General features: G+C 39.5%; 2 long non-coding RNA genes across 2 annotated transcripts in view; one reads left to right on the forward strand and one right to left on the reverse strand.

Moving 5' to 3' along the window:
* Positions 1–2,007: 2,007 nt before the first annotated feature.
* Positions 2,008–17,750, forward strand: part of LOC307019253 — a 39,388-nt gene continuing 23,645 nt past the window's right edge. The window contains exon 1 of the long non-coding RNA XR_013802618.1: positions 2,008–2,101. This is a non-coding gene — a long non-coding RNA (uncharacterized lncRNA). The remainder of the gene's footprint in view (positions 2,102–17,750) is intronic.
* LOC307019250 lies at positions 9,566–14,216 on the reverse strand. Its single transcript, XR_013802615.1, has 3 exons — positions 13,408–14,216; positions 12,529–12,662; positions 9,566–12,418 (listed from the first exon to the last, which is right to left on the reverse strand). It is a non-coding gene; the product is annotated as an uncharacterized lncRNA (long non-coding RNA).

Here is a 17,750-nt window from a genome sequence, read left to right on the forward strand (position 1 = left end):
CTTGGTCTATTGTACCCTTTAGATACCTCAACAGTTGTTTTGCTGCAGCCCAATGTTGTTGTTTTGGTTCTGCTAAGTGTTGTGATAGTTTACTCACAATCCAGCTCAGATCAGGTCTAGTACATGTCATAATGTATATCAAGCCACCTACTATCTCTCTGTATCCTGTTGAATCGATAACTTCACCCTCATTGTCAAAATGTAACTTTTGCTCGCATGGAGTTGACCTTGGTTTGCACTCTGACATGCCAAACCTCTGTAGCATCTTTGCTATGTGTCTCTTTTGGCTCATTTTGATCTTTTGATTCCCCTCACTCTGTGTAAAGTCGATACCTAGGAAGTATTTAAGTTCCCCCAAATTTTTCATTTTAAACTTCCTCTTCAACATCTCTTTGACATCATTGAGTGAGCCGTTGTTATTGGCCGCTATAAGTAGGTCATCTACCCATATCAACAGAATAACTCTTTCTTTCTCAGACTCTTTTCTGTAGACACAATGATCAGCATCATTTTGCACAAACCCATTCTCTGTAAGATGATCATGCAGTAACTTGTTCCAGTTTCGCCCGGATTGCTTTAAACCATACAATGACTTGTTGAGTTTGCACACTAAGTGTTCCCCTGTTTTAGATTTTGCCTCAAAACCTTTGGGCTGTTCCATATATAACTCGCAGTCTATTGGTGCATGGAGATAAGCTGTCTTCACATCCATTTGGTGTAGGATAAGATCCTCCTGTATAGCCACCTGCATCAATGTACGTACAGAAGTCATATTTGCTGTCGGTGAAAAAGTTCCCTTGTAATCAATTCCCTACTTGACTATAGCCTTTAGCTACATATCTGGCTTTAAAAATCTCAGATCCGTCTGGGCTTTCCTTTACTGCATATACCCAACGACCTCCCACTGCTTGTTTGCCCTTTGGCAGTGTGGTCAGACTGAAGATCTCATTCTCTGTTAAAGAGTTCATCTCCTCTTTCATTGCATCAGCCCACATTTTTGATTTCTTAGAGCGGTGGTTCTCAAATGGGGGTACGCGGACCCCTAGGGGTACGTTGGAGTACTGTAGGGGGTACGTGAGATTTATTTTATGTTAATGAAAAAAAAAAAACATAATTAATGCATTCAAACAAACTACTAATAGTAGGCAAGATTAACTATTTTATTCAAAGGTTTACAGTAATTCTGGATAATAAAATGGGAAAAATAAATGGGGTGCTCTCTTTTCCTCTCCCTCTCCTGACAGCCCGTCAGTCTCGTGCAGCTCGCTGAACCTGTAATGAGTGACCCGACAGTAAAGAATAAATATATGTAGGCCTATAACAGCGACGTGCGGTCAGGGGAGGCAGGGGAGGCAGAGCCTCACCTGTCATACTCCCAAAAAAAAAAAAAAACTAAAGAAAAACTAAATAGTAATAATAATAAAATGTCTCCACTGATCTGTGTTGTAAGTGTGATTTATGTATGATTCCAATCGCTTTTTAAAGTCAAAATCAGCTAATTTGCCGAGCTCCGCTACAACTACGGGTAGCGATGAGAAGTGAGGCAGGGACGAGCTCTGCCTCTCGTAAACCCACAGTAACTTGCTGGAGCGCGGGCACTAATTTAACGCGGGCACTTATTTTGTGAGCGCGCTCAAGCCAGTTACTGTGGGGTAAAGTGAGGCACAGATGAGCTCTGCCTCACCTCAGAATGCGTCACCCCATAGAAACTGGCTGGAAAGCGGGCACTAAGCGCATGCCTGTGTTACCATCTCACTGTAGGTCACCAATGTAATGTTTGTAGATCCCTTTATTACATTAATCCTCGCCATCCATAGTCTCTAAATAACTTATTTCACGTATATGATATTTAGGCTCGCTGGTCTCATCATACAACGGCAATGAAAAAAGCACCAGGGGAGGCAGCCATAACCTCTGCCGCACTGAAGGGGGCGCACATGAGCCCACAGGTTCTTGTTGCTACTGTTATTATACGCAGAGACGGAAGACACAAACAACAAGCTAGACTTTTCAAATTACAGGAAGATAAGGAGGACTTTTACAAAAAAGTAATAAAGATTGTTGTCCAGAAGGATAGCATGGACTTCATCTTCAAGTCAAGGTAAGACCCCAATTGTAATGAAAATGGGATCTTACTAAGAAAGAACAATCCAATATTTAGATGTTGGGTATCCTTTTGTTGAACGGTCTGTTTAAAATGAAATGAAGAATCAGATTAAAAAAGCTTTTGATAATAGCCGAATATTTCGATTAAGGTCAAAATATAATATTTATAAATCTGACTCTGAAAGAGTCAGTGCCTCACCAGCCATGAACCTCACCGCACGTCACTGGCCTATAACTACTTTAGCTTGTTCCAGAGTATATAAACTTGCTAAGTGTGTTAGGTCTAACTCTTAGTGTATTTTGCACCACTCAACGGTCCGTCACAGCGGCGGAGCTGTGATCATGCAGAGCTGCGTGTTCTCCGTCAACAGCAGCTGATCTGATCTCTCTCTCTCTCGTGTCCGGTTATACTTCACTCGCGTCTATGTCCAAATCTATCAGATCCAGCTAGTTCTAGCCAATGATATCACTGCCTGCTTATCAAAGGACCTAAACAATAAGCGTTGCTTGGCAAGGGCGTGTGGCCGCAAAGTATATTGCAGCATTATGCATATGTTTATATGAGGGGTCAAAATCCCATGCTCATAAAATGCTCATATCTTTTTTTCTCTTCATTCCCCACGCCCCTAAATAAATAAATAAACCAATTTTAGGAAAAGTAACGAAGTTTGAGCCGTGTGGGTATTATATGAACAGAGTTACACATATTTCAAAACGCGAAGTGTAATAACTTAGCCTCCCTGTCAGAATGACAAAGATCCTCAAGTACAACTTAAGTAAGTAAGTACAACTTATTAAAAAGATCAGTTCAATGCAACTAATATCGTCTGAGTGTTATTGCATGATGTTAAAATGAGTTTGCCATGAATTTAGTGATGGATTCTAAACATTTGAAATGTAGCATTTAAGTGTTTCTCAGTTACAAGGTTGTTGTTTTAATAAATCCGACACTGATGGTGCAGCGCTGTACTGTACCTCTTTATACAGGCATTTTGTCCCGAACAAATTGTTTTTGCGCTGATCAGGGGGTACTTGGCAGAATATTTTTTTCAAAGGGGGTACATTATTGAAAAAAGTTTGAGAACCACTGTCTTAGAGCCTACAGCCTGCATGTATGTTTTGGGTACGTCACAAGCAATCCTGTAGAAATAATCTACATTTTCACCTTCATTATTACAATCAGCCTTTCACTGATACTCCATTAAACATTCTGGAGCGTTTCTTTGTCTAGTGGGATAGCGTCGTGCACTCTCTCCCTGTTCTCTTTGAGTACCATCTTTCTGGATCTGACTAGCCTCAACATTCTCCTCACTATAGGACTGTACACCCACATTAGGCTCTCTCTGACTCTGGTTCACCATTTTTGTCCCTGCTGGTGTTGTGGGAATAGTTTCTCCATAAGTGTCATTATCCATATGATGATTTGTCTGAGTCTGACTATCTGCGCTACTCTTTGTGATACATTTTAGCAGCCTATGTTTCAGGACTTTCCCTGTCTCAGGATAAAATACTTGGAATGCTGGGCTTGTCGCATCCTACACACAGTGGCGGGCCGTGCATTTCACACCTAGGCCTTCAGTGATGTCCTACACAGTCCTACCTGAATTATTCCACCTCTTAATACCATCATTATGACGCCATGGCTCTAGAAACTATACATTTAGACAGAAACGCAGTATAACCGGGCGTTGCATCACCTTAACATAGTCAAGTACAACAGAGTTATATTAATATTTCCGAAGCATTTATAATCAATATATCCGCATTTACAATTAAGAGTGTTAAACTACCAGCTTTAAGATCGCTTGGATACGGTCAAAACTTAAAAATAAAAGGGGCTTTTAAGGCATTAGTCTACAAAGTTTTATTAAGTCCACCAAACCAAGTTTGTTCACTAAACAGCGCATTGTCGCACCCAAAGCAGTTTCATTTAAGAAACGTGACGATAAAGACACAAACTATTCACTGAAAATAAAAGAAAACAAACAAATAATTTGCATTTGTTCATGAGGATATATTTGCGACAGTGGTGAAAGTGTATTCCTAGCACTGAATGTCCACTTTGATAAAGGTTAAACCAAAACAATTCAACAAGTCTCCTTGAGTACTTTTACTGCACAGCTGAGCCAGTGCGCCACACACATCTCTATATCTCTTGCAAAAGCATCAAACATTTATTTTTTATATATTTGTCATTTTAATTACATATATATTAATTCGTTAATATTGATTTAATATTAACGACATAAAATTACAAAAATATATTAAAATAAAATAAAAAATAAAATGCTTTGTACTCACCAAAACAACTGATTATTTGAATACAAAATCCATCCTCCTTTCTTTCCTCAAGAAGACTTCAATGACTCTGTTGTACAGTTTATCTGTGCGTTTCAGTTCCACCAATAAGTCATTTTCTATAGACATGAAGGCTAATGATGAAAGCCTAGTCTGTCCAGTAGAATTTCTGGCATAAGTTTTAATTCGCTTTAAGGCCGAGAATGACCGCTCGACAGAAGCAGTGGACACAGGGATAGTCACTGCCACACATGCCAATGTGTAAAGCTGCCCCATGCTCTCACTCAGATTTTTCTGCTTAAGGAAATCAAGGAGATCAATGGGACTTTTCCCTTCAAAATCAGTCATGGCATACATTACAGTCAGTTCTATTTTTAGCCGGGACAGATCGAACAGTGTTCCGTGACACTGTGTTAATTTGGCTAAGGCTGTATGCGGGAATTTTTTCCGGTAGGTCTGAAAGTGCTGGGGGTCCAGGAGGGAGAGAAGCATTAATTTTTCGTGGTCTTGAAACCTACTCCGTATCTGGCAAAGAATGTTGTCCAGAATATTGCTGTGGAGTTGTTGGTAGTATGCGCGAAGGTCTCCTTGTGCTGTACGTGGGCCTCTGCGTGCGCTCGGACCACTTGAGATGCGCGCTGTGTCCTCGTAGATCTGACGAAACTGGCACCTCTCTCGCTCAATTGTGTCACAAAACTCGTTCACCCTTGTCAGACAGAATTGTACATCCAATGTTTGTTTCTGTAGTATTCCAAAGAGCACATCTGAATGCTTAAAAATCCCATTGAATGTTTCAAGCAAAAAACAAAACTCAAAATCATCCAGACGTGCATTAAATCCATCAGCGCTAAGCATAGTATCCCCATCATACTCCTCATGATGTTCCAGTATGTGGTCAAACACCTCCTTTAGGGAAACTCTCTTCTCAAAGACTGCATTGACCAATCTCGATGTATATTGCCACCGCGTTGGTGCAACATTAGGAAGACGACGCTTGCAAATGTCATCCAGCAGTTGCGTGCGCTTAGGGGATCTGGAGAAAAATGCTGCAAGGCCATTGAGGCTGGCAAAAAAGACCTTGCATTCTTTAAGCTTTGAGGCCCCTTGAGTCAGTACTAAATTTAGTCGATGTGCATAGCAGTGAATGAATAAGGCCATAGGTGCCCTCTCCTTAACTTTAGCCTGCACCCCGTTTAGTCCAGATGCCATGACCGCTGCGCCATCATAACACTGTGCCACAACTTTATCCAGACTACATTCATATTCCTCCATGAAACGGAAAATAAGAGCGGCAATGTCATCAGCTCGCTTGCCGCTTGTAACATCTTCAAATCTGACAAACCGCTCCTTGACACCTGTGTCCGTCACATAACGCAGGACAAGTGCCAGTTGTGCTACATTACCCACGTCTGTCGTTTCGTCCACCATAACAGCGACAAAGGGTGCTTTTTTAATCTCCATTTTGATCTCTTCTCCCATCACTTCAGCAATAGCATAAATCAGGTCGTTTTGTATTTTGCCTGACGTCCCAGTAAACACTTTGTTTGTGGACAGGTGGTAATGCAAGTCTGTGTTGTTCTCAGCAAGCAAAGAAAGAAGCTCCACGTAGTTTCCTCTGTTTCTGGACTCGGCGCTTTCATCGTGTCCCCTAAATGAAAGTTCCTGTTTACCCAAAAACAGGACACAATCAATCAGTCTTTTCAATATTTCCCTATTTTTGTTCACCCTTTCGTTGTGGAGCTCCGTTTCCCGGCGCACTTGTTCGTTGAGCTGTAGATCCACTCGGGTGTCCCCAAAGGTTTTCAAAAGCACCATTGCTTGTAAGTGCCCAGCCGTGCTTTGGTGTCTCGTTGCTGCCTTGGTTAGACAACTCAAGTTTGCAAATCCAGTGTGGCTCCAAACACCAAATCGATCAGTTGCAAATAGCAGGCATTCCCAGGCAGCAGTACAATTTGCAGTGCCTCTCGGAGGCTGTGAGCCAGGGGTACCGCTCGTAGTTAGTGATTTGAAAGTGGCGGACAAACCCTTTCCCCCGCTATGATAGGCTCGCTAGCATCGGGGTTGGCCGTTCTCTTCTCACGATGTCTAGCTTTTCTTGAAAAGTTCGTCTTGAAAATGGCGTTGTAATTATATCTGCGACCAAATCGATCTCTTCTCCTCCTTCAGCCATTGTGGGTTGAAAAAAAACAGCTTGTAGAAATCTACACAAATTAGCTCGTTCAAATTCAAGTTCAGTTTGCTAGCTCTACATAGCTCTGCCTCTCAATAGTGCGTATCCAATCAAAAGACGTGCACGTGCTAACGTCATCGTACGCCTGCTAGCTGGCCCGTTGTCGCCAACTCAAAATCTGATTGGTTAACGCCACAGTTTTGTTTCCGTTCACTTTAATCTACAGGCGCCCGCACTGTTGATTCTGAAGGCCTAAGGGCAGATTTCTTGGACCCTGGCAACACATTATGGCTGAAATATGATTGGATAAAAGCTCTAACATAAAGGCCAACCCTCCAAATCTCATTCTGAGGCTGGAAGCAGCGCAACCAAGAGGAAAGCTATGAAATGAAGAGAATAGACTACAGGGAATAATTTAATACATATTTGTGGAAAAAATATATCAACATTTAATTTATATTCTGATGATGTTTAGGCCAGCAGAGAAGGCCTTGCTGGCCCTGACGGCCCACCACTGAGTAAAAACCAGCAGAGAGCATACTAACAGATCACAACAATGCAAATTGACTCAAGAGTAGGCCTATGTTTTCTTTCTATTATAATTATGAATATTATCACTTTTAGTGTACACTTATTCGTATTATCTAAATGCCCTGTCCATAATCCAGACATGCAAATTGTTTGGGTGTAAAAATGTGTTTTTCCCTATCTGTTTACACTCTAAAGATTCTTTAAATTATTATGGATTAATTACTAATCCGTTTTGAACTTCTGATCAAAATTATTTATGTGTAATGCTTTAAATATACAAATATGTGTTAAATGTAATAGTTCTAAATGTGAACACAGTGGTTGTAGTTCGGACTAAAATAATATACAATATGTCCAGCATATGGAGCCAAACCTTAATTTATAATTACTCTCTCTTTCTTATGTGCCACACCCTGTTGTATACGTTCTTTGTCCTTTTCACTCTGACTTCTCCATTTTACAAAACCTATCCTTATCTATTTGTTCTGTTCTTTTAATCAAACAGCGTAACAATCCTTGGTCATTTAGCAATGTATTACATTACATGTCACTTGTTAGACACTTTTATCCAAAGCAACTTTCAATACTGTGGGCAATCCCCCACAGGAGCAATCTGGGGTGAAGTGTCTTGCCCAGGGACACAACGACATGCTGACTGCAGTGGGCTTTGAACCTGTGGTCCCCTGATTACAACACCAACGCACTATCCCACTGCGCCACTGCCTCCCTGTAAAAAGTATTTTTAGCAACCAAATGCTATATTTTCTGTTGAAATGAAGGCTGAAAGCTGTCCCTGCCACCATTTTAGGATAATATTGTAAGTCCATTGGAAGGAATGAGACAATTACGTAATCACCCTTTTAAACCTATGCAGTCTTGACGGGCTCTCCGTAAAAAGTCTTCACTTACTATAAATATCTTACTTTAAATCCAATCACTTGCCCTATTCTTCTCTTATGTGTAAAATAGGTCCCAAACTCTTATGTTTACCACATTAACACTTAACATAGGTACCAAACTCTTATGTTTTCATGTTTTTAATTCTTAACATAGGTACCAAACTCTTATGTCGATCACTAATTCTTAACATAGGTACCAAACTCTTGTGTTGAATGTTAACATAGGTGCCAAACTCTTATGTTGAATTTTCCATTTTTGTCATAGGTTCCGGACACCTAAATCATGTGCACACTTATCAGAAATATATCCCTTGCTCCCCCCACACTTCAGTTGTCTAATATGTTTTACATTACCCCCTCTGTTCATCCACCAACACTCACAGTTCTAACAGTCCTATTCTACCTATGCAGAATTTTGGTAGTTATACAACAGGCTTCTGCTTACCTTTGATTTTGGCCCTGTGAGTATTGATAGGAATCCGGAGGAGGTCTCCGCCGTCCTTCAGTCCCTCGGACTCGAAGACGGGAGTTCCCAATCGTCTTTCTGGAACCACGTCGTGGGTCACCATTTTGTTGGGTTCAGAATTCTAGGAAAGACAGACAACTTCTAAGTTTAACTATTTATTGTAAAGAGAGCAAAATATATATATCACTTGGCCAAGGACTCATCACGTCTTTGGGAATCACAGGCAGCAAAGCTGTAATCTGTAACCACCAAATCTGTCAAGAGCCTGGAACCTCGTGCGACAATACATTTTATTACACAGGGCGTTGCCCGTACATTTATGATTGGTCAAGACTAGCTGAAGAGATACCATGGTTTAGACTTGGTTCTCTTTGGTTGGTGCGCAGACTCAGATAGAGTCTCTTGGCAACACGATCCTCCAATCAGCATTCGGCCGGCCTGTGGAAGTCCCTCCCTACTCTGGCACCATCATACTAATTTGTTTTCTCTAACGTTTCTTCAGATATAGTGGGAAACCATAATGTTGCTTCCTAGCTTTGCGGGGGAGCGCGGCTCCCATACAACGTGAAGGCCGGTGCGATGTGCTGTTCTGACTACCTCTTTGTGTTCTCTCAGTCTCTGCACTCGACCTTGCTACTTTCAATATTGCAAGCTAAACTTTCTTCTGACTATTCCCCTTGTTGGTATCTAACCCATCAGAACCTAGGATTAGTGATTGTGTCTATTTATTCTATAGTCATAGCAATCTCATGAGCACAATAAGCATATAATGTAATAATAAGAATCAGTCTTGTAATGTTATATAAAAATAGACTCCACAGGAGAGAAGAGAGTTCACAGTACAGGCTCACGACTTGTGGTTTGTCCTTTCCTGCGTAGTGCTCTCGGAGTATTGCCAACGCTTTTCATCCATCTCGTTTCGCATCTCTCATTATGAGTGATACACTCTTATTATCTAGACACTGCACTAATTCAACATATGCTTCTGCATTCTTTGTTGCGTCTTCTTCAAGTGCTTGTTCGTCGTTGTAGTCCAGGGGTCCCCAAACTTTTTTCTCTGGGGGCCACATTATCGTTCCTGACTGTGATGAGGGGCCGGGATCGATCATGTGGGCTGTATACTAGGCCACTGCCTGTTATAGCCATAATTTCTAGCACAAAATAGTTCATCATTACAAGTGATTTGCAAAAGAAGTGAGTACTTCACATGTTTTTCAATTTGAAATACCACAGGTATTCCTTTTATTTTCTAATAACAACCATGTAAAAATAGCAAAGAAAGGTTAGAAAAACATGGTGATTGACAGTTTATGAGTGATACAATATAAATGGTAGGCCTATATTACAGTGAGATGAGAAATCATCAAGACAAGAAACTTGGTGAACAATATATCAACTAACCAACTCTTATTTGTATATTCAGGTGAGATTTTTTTTGTTCAAGGTGAAAATGCAATGAGCACCCAAACACTTTTACAGCACAATTATCATCCCTTTGAAATAGGAGATTGAGATGAGGGGCAGTTCAATGGCTTAATTTACTTTACCAAGGCAAGCAGATTTGTCAGCTGGGTGAACAACATTTATATTTTAAAGTACCTTTTTCCAACATCTAACCTCTCATCTCTACTAAAGATGGAATCACACAAGGTGCTAAAATGTTGGTTTCCGGTAGGCTAATCTCCGTAAAAGGACTTTGCCAATGGGTCCTGAGATTGTTAGTAGGCTAAAACTGATTTGACCACCTCAGGTGCTAATACAGTGCCCTAACAGAGTAAATATGAAGAGGAAACATGTGATTTCATGTGAACATGTGAACATATGATTTCATGGTACGGTTTGGAATTGAGACATATTCTGGATCATGTTCATACCTTTGAAAATGCTTATAAATAATTTTGTATGTCAAAGCTTACACACATTTGTTAAAATACATCATGGATGTCCCAACTAAGGGTCAGTGTGGGTGCATTTCAACCAAGCAGAGAAACACCCGATTCCAGTGCACCAACTAGTTGTGAGTTCATGTGTCACTGCTTTGTTGGAACACATTCACACCAACCCTTTGCGGATAAAATTGGACACCACTGACATTATGGTACTATCAGAAGAGCTCATATTTAGCTAGGATGTATGTGGTAGAGGGCTTGCCCCCATGCAAGGACTGTACCTTTAGTAGCATCTAATTGTGTTTTTGTTTGAAATTCAAACTCAATTATTATCTAATGAGTAGACAAGGAGTTCAATTCATATCCTCAACTAACTAACATACAGAACCCTCATTGTTATATTTTGTATTAAAAAAGGATAAAGGCATCTTTAAAGGCCCAGTGAAGTGTGCACCTGTGCATGATCTGTTATGCTAATACGTATAGTAATGACCAAAATTGTCCATTGGAACCCATATCAAAAAATGTTGGAATAGCAACAAATTTGACGAGTTTTGAATTTTCCGGGGAAATCTGCAGTCGACCTTCGCCTTCGTGGGCGTGGCTTGCGATCTACTGCGTGACGTCACGAGATGGACGCCGCTGCACTGTTTACATTCACCACCGTTCGTTTTTTCTCTTTTTCAAAGTCGAAGTTCTCAACGTTTTTGAGCTAGTATTTTCCTGGAAAGTGTGTCGGAGTCGACTGGAAGTGATTGCCAATCGAGAAAACCTGACAATGGAGGCGACAGTGAAGAAAGAGGGATGAAAAACACAGGGGAAACGATGCATTGCCGCTGGCTGTAGTAATGTCAAGTCTGCCGAAGTGGCGATGTTTCTGTTCCCAAAAGATGAAGGTGAGCCTGGCTGGTGTCATTGTTTCGTAGATTATTTGATTGATCATGATAAATAAAGGCCAGTGGTCGATTCGAGAGAGAGAGAAAGAGAGACTGACAGAGTTACAGGGTTGTTGTTAGCATCTGGTGCTAGCTCGGAGCTAACGGAGATTAGCTGTTTCAACAATAAGGAGAGGGAGAGTGCTCTCCTGTGGGACTGAGAGAGATAACGTCAGCTCAGGGAGGTAAACTGTAGCCTAAGTTATCTCAGTGGGTTTGGTCATCTATGTAAACAAATATTTCCATCTATGTAATATTAGTTGTATAAAATAGGTTAAGAAATCATTCCAATGTTTTTTGATTATTGAAATATATGTTTCATATGATTGTTGAGAGCTGTATCCATAAATCTCTTAATGTTGCCCTCAAAGTGCACCAGATTGATCACTTTCCTCATCTATCCTGTCCGAAAAGCTGTCCAAATCAATCATTTCTCTCACACTAGTATCACTTTCCAGAGTCTCCGCCATGTTTACAATCGCAACTGGGTACATCTTGTGACGGCACAGCCACTATCGTCTGCAACTTCCGTTAGGCTCAGACGGCAAAATTAATAATTCATTAATTCATTAATTATGAATTATTAAAAATTATTTTAGCCATGAACAGGCACAATGATATGTAAGGAATGAAACTGCCATTTCATTTTGGTGCAAAAACATGCACTTCACTGGGCCTTTAAGTATTAATGACCTGGCCGTATATCTTTTAATGTTACTTTTTCCTCAGCCTTCAAATTGGTCTCACACTCAATACTTCCAAGGGTGCAATGTCTGTAGATAGGCCTACTTATTTCAGCAATCACACCTTCACCTCTGTTTTCTCACATGATGTTACTATTTAGTGATTTCAGGTGGTGTGGTACAGGCTTGGAACAAAGAACTGCAGGACTGCAGCACTTGAGTACAGGAGTTCAAGAGCAGTGGCCTACTAGATTATGATGGACACAGCTCAAAAAGCAGCAGGAAAAACTGACTTGATCAGCTTGTGATTACCATCTATATGCCATAGACTATTTGGTGCAGGAACATTGTACTGACGACGCCTTGTAGTCTGGAGGGTTAACCTTCGCATCAAGATTGCTCCTGGATCCACTCTCTGCATTGACGCCCTTACTCGATGCCCTGATTGAAAAAGGAGATTTATTTGTTTATTCAAATTGGCGACTGGCTAAACCCACGTCATTTGGAATTGGGTCGAACATTGAGGTTAAACAAAAACTGTTAATTTTTACTTTGAATGTGTATGCCTCTGGACCGTAGATGTCCCAGCATCATTTTATATCCAGCATTCGGATTAGTGTGCTGAATCTCCATCACCAAGGCATCTACATCGTCATCATTAATTGAAGAGTATAGGTCTGATTTTCTACAGTAGAAAAACATAAAACATATATATGTGTAATGTCACTTCAATTATATATTTATTACATAAGCGACAGCAACGTTAGTTAGGTGTAACAGTTAGCATGAACACAACTCCAGTTATCTTAACATTAATTTATACAATGGCTGCAACTTCACGTGTATCAGGAAACATCTCTGACTTTAGTCATTTTTGATGAATAAACAAAAACCGCAATTTCACGATACAAACAGATTTCGGTGTAACAATAGTCATATCTGACAGAGCAGCTGTTAATAATAACTGACCTAACTTGTGTGCAACGTCAACATAAACGTTTTGGCTAACGTTGACGAACATCCACCAGTCTAACATATATACTCCATTTCAAACATCTCTTCGTATCATATTGCTACACAATACTAAATAATTGTTTGTCAATCATGTTTTAATTTTGTTAGCTGTATTATACACATTTTTGCCCACCAGTGTCGTCCATAGAAATAAAATAGGAGTAGAACGGACATTCCCATTCAAATCAACGTAGCAGGATAATGGATGTATTATATTTTAAGATAATGCAGGATGGTCAGAGCGGCGGCCATTTGTATGTGTACCGTTGCCATAGTGACAGTTGTAGCGGGCTGACCATATAAATAGATTATGAGTATAGTAGTATAATCGTATTCTATTTCTATTCACTCGTTATTTGTATGACGTTAGCTAGATAGAGCAATAATTTGATTTTACGTTAGCTCAAGTAATTCACCTTAGGCCTTCTTCGACCGATCTCCTCTGAATTGTGCGGGATGACACACCAAACAGATCCGCGATTTCTCGGGTTGATAGACCGGACAGCACATAGGTAGCGAGCATATCGCATGGAATATCCAGAGGCGGGCGTCCTGCACCTGTGCTTGAACCAACTTCTTGGACATCTTCCACACGAACACGGTGCTCAATCAGTGTCAAAGTATTTACAACTTCGTCATCCGTGTCGATATCTCGAAGAGCGCTTATCCGCCCGAGTACTTCGATAAAGTCTTCAATATGGGCCAACACAGTATCTGTTGGTAAACCGTGTTGATCAATTTGATCTGCTAAGGATAGCATAGCATCTTGGAGCCCACCGACGTCTTCCATGTTGTCTGCCCCGCCTTATTTTCATTTAGTTGTTATTATATAGTTTATAAAAAAAAATGTAAGTCCTTCTCCTCCATTTTCTTCCTCTTCTCGAGTAGTCAGTGTTGTGGTGTTGTTGCTTTGGTCTGGGTCTCTGGATCTGTGAGCTAACCACGCCCCGTTCATTTGCATATAAGGAATGGAAATGTCTCATCATGAAATGTCTCATCATGAAATACAAGTCACCTGAAATAAATAAATGCGTCATTATGAAATACAAGTCATCTGAAATAAATAAATATGTCATTATGAAATACGATTCTCTTGAAATAAATAAATGTGTCATTATGAAATACAAGTCTCTTGAAATAAATAAATGTGTCATTATGAAATAAAAGTCTCTTGAAATAAATGTCTCATTATGAAATAAAAGTCCCATGAAATAAATAAATGTGTATTTAAATGTACATGTATACATATTTATTGCCTCATTTATTTATTTCATAATTTATTTCATAGGCATATTTATATATATATGTATTTATTTAATTATTGATGTATTTATTTATTTATTTAATTTTGGCTTAAATGGCATTCCATAGTGGTGACGCTTGTCTTTTAAACTCATAATCTGGTGCCGTGCGCTCCCTGTGAAGCTGCAAGTAAGATTTTAAAAACCACTGCGGGGCGGGTTGAGTGACCCCTTCTCCCTATTGGTTGTCAATAATATGCACCTTTACAATGGGTGATCCAAGGCCCCACATTTCTTTACTCCCAATTATATTGCTTTTTCAAAATTAAATTAGCTGTTTTTAATTTTAATTTTATTTTAAACTCTACATTTTGGACGACAAACAACAGTTATTTCCCCATAAAAAGTCATCCTGTAGTAATATATGCTATAATGGTGAAACCAATACCTCAAATTGAAATACTATTATTTTGCTTAGAACTAGCTTTCCCTTCAACATGACCTATATAAATAAATATTTGTGTGATTTTATTGAGTGGTTACTAAAAATGTCCCTTTAAACTGTAGATGAATACTGTAAAAAATGAAATCTCTACCAAATTCACACATGAATAACAACTCTAAAAGAATAATTTGTAAACATGATGAAAAGATTGAAGAATATTACTCTGTACTCCTAACTCCAAAGCACACACTGCTTACAGTGTAGTGAATATTTCCATCATGTCTCCCCCTTTATCCCGCAGTACCCTCAGTGTGTTCAGGATTATTTCCTCATTTTACTTTAATAGTTTCCTCTTTACTGCTATTTTTTAATTTACCAATTGATTAATTCATGGGTAATACATCTTTATATCTTTACTTATTTATCAAGTCAATTCAATTTATTTAAATTTGGTTATTTTTATGTACGTTTGTGAATAAGTGTGTTTATGTGCAAACTCACTCATTCCGGTTCCCTTCCCGTCTCCTCTGGTTTATCTCGAGCCGTGACCCCGGCCTCCTCACATTCTGCTCGACCAACTCCTCTGATTGTGACTTCTCCCCAGTCCATCAGCTCTTGAATCCATCCGCTGTAACTCTTTTATGCAGCCATCTGCCCAGTTTCATCTGCAGCCCCCATCATGCCACTGTTCTTGTACTGCTTTGCATCTCATCTCCTCCTTTACAGTCTCTTTGCTGTTTTATGGAGCTTTGGTTCTGGCTGCCACAGGTGGAGATAGTTCTGGATGCAGTTCTGGATGCAGTCTTGTTGTTGTTGTTGTTGTTGGTGTTGTTGTTGTTGTTGGTTCAGCTCTGGTTCTCTGTCTGTTCGATGGAGAAGGAGGAGTCTCCTGCTTAGGTTCGGTCTTTTTTTGCTCAGGCGGATAGGGGTCTTAGCCGTTTGACAGGCAAAGAGAGAGAGTCCAGGTCTCGGGACGCATTACCTATAGAAATTCTAGCACACTGAGTTTAAATAAATCCCACCCTTTCCACTCTGTCTTTTTCTAATCATACTATCTGTCTTGGTTGTTAAATGCCATCTTAACAACAAAATGAATGTCTCCTAATGATATTACAGAACTCTTTTAAAAAAAACATTTCAACCATGTGTAACATATTTACTCAAAACAACCCTTTCAGTAAACCATTTTCTCCTATAAAATGAAATACTTACATATTTCAAGCTCCATATATTTCACACAAGAAGAAAATCCCCAAATATTCTCCAATATTTTAAATCCTATTATTACTTAGAACAACAGTAAAAACCAGCAGAGAGCATACTAACAGATCACAACAATGCAAATTGACTCAAGAGTAGGCCTATGTTTTCTTTCTATTATAATTATGAATATTATCACTTTTAGTGTACACTTATTCGTATTATCTAAATGCCCTGTCCATAATCCAGACATGCAAATTGTTTGGGTGTAAAAACGTGTTTTTCCCTATCTGTTTACACTCTAAAGATTCTTTAAATTATTATGGATTAATTACTAATCCGTTTTGAACTTCTGATCAACATTATTTATGTGTAATGCTTTAAATATACAAATATGTGTTAAATGTAATAGTTCTAAATTTGAACACAGTGGTTGTAGTTCGGACTAAAATAATATACAATATGTCCAGCATATGGAGCCAAACCTTAATTTATAATTACTCTCTCTTTCTTATGTGCCACACCCTGTTGTATACGTTCTTTGTCCTTTTCACTCTGACTTCTCCATTTTACAAAACCTATCCTTATCTATTTGTTCTGTTCTTTTAATCAAACAGCGTAACAATCCTTGGTCATTTAGCAATGTATTACATTACATGTCACTTGTTAGACACTTTTATCCAAAGCAACTTTCAATACTGTGGGCAATCCCCCACAGGAGCAATTTGGCGTGAAGTGTCTTGCCCAGGGACACAACGACATGCTGACTGCAGTGGGCTTTGAACCTGTGGTCCCCTGATTACAACACCAACGCACTATCCCACTGCGCCACTGCCTCCCTGTAAAAAGTATTTTTAGCAACCAAATGCTATATTTTCTGTTGAAATGAAGGCTGAAAGCTGTCCCTGCCACCATTTTAGGATAATATAGTAAGTCCATTGGAAGGAATGAGACAATTACGTAATCACCCTTTTAAACCTATGCAGTCTTGACGGGCTCTCCGTAAAAAGTCTTCACTTACTATAAATATCTTACTTTAAATCCAATCACTTGCCCTATTCTTCTCTTATGTGTCAAATAGGTCCCAAACTCTTATGTTTACCACATTAACACTTAACATAGGTACCAAACTCTTATGTTTTCATGTTTTTAATTCTTAACATAGGTACCAAACTCTTATGTCGATCACTAATTCTTAACATAGGTACCAAACTCTTATGTTGAATGTTAACATAGGTGCCAAACTCTTATGTTGAATTTTTAAACATAGGTACCAAACTCGTATGTTTATGTTCAATTCTTAACATAGGTACCAAACTCTTATGTCGATCACTAATTCTTAACATAGGTGCCAAACCCTTATGTTGAATTTTCCATTTTTGTCATAGGTTCCGGACACCTAAATCATGTGCACACTTATCAGAAATATATCCCTTGCTCCCCCCACACTTCAGTTGTCTAATATGTTTTACATTACCCCCTCTGTTCATCCACCAACACTCACAGTTCTAACAGTCCTATTCTACCTATGCAGAATTTTGGTAGTTATACAACAGGCTTCTGCTTACCTTTGATTTTGGCCCTGTGAGTATTGATAGGAATCCGGAGGAGGTCTCCGCCGTCCTTCAGTCCCTCGGACTCGAAGACGGGAGTTCCCAATCGTCTTTCTGGAACCACGTCGTGGGTCACCATTTTGTTGGGTTCAGAATTCTAGGAAAGACAGACAACTTCTAAGTTTAACTATTTATTGTAAAGAGAGCAAAATATATATATCACTTGGCCAAGGACTCATCACGTCTTTGGGAATCACAGGCAGCAAAGCTGTAATCTGTAACCACCAAATCCGTCAAGAGCCTGGAACCTCGTGCGACAA

The sequence above is a fragment of the Notothenia rossii genome, assembly GCF_949606895.1.
Source record: "Notothenia rossii genome assembly, chromosome: 9".
NCBI lineage: Eukaryota > Metazoa > Chordata > Actinopteri > Perciformes > Nototheniidae > Notothenia > Notothenia rossii.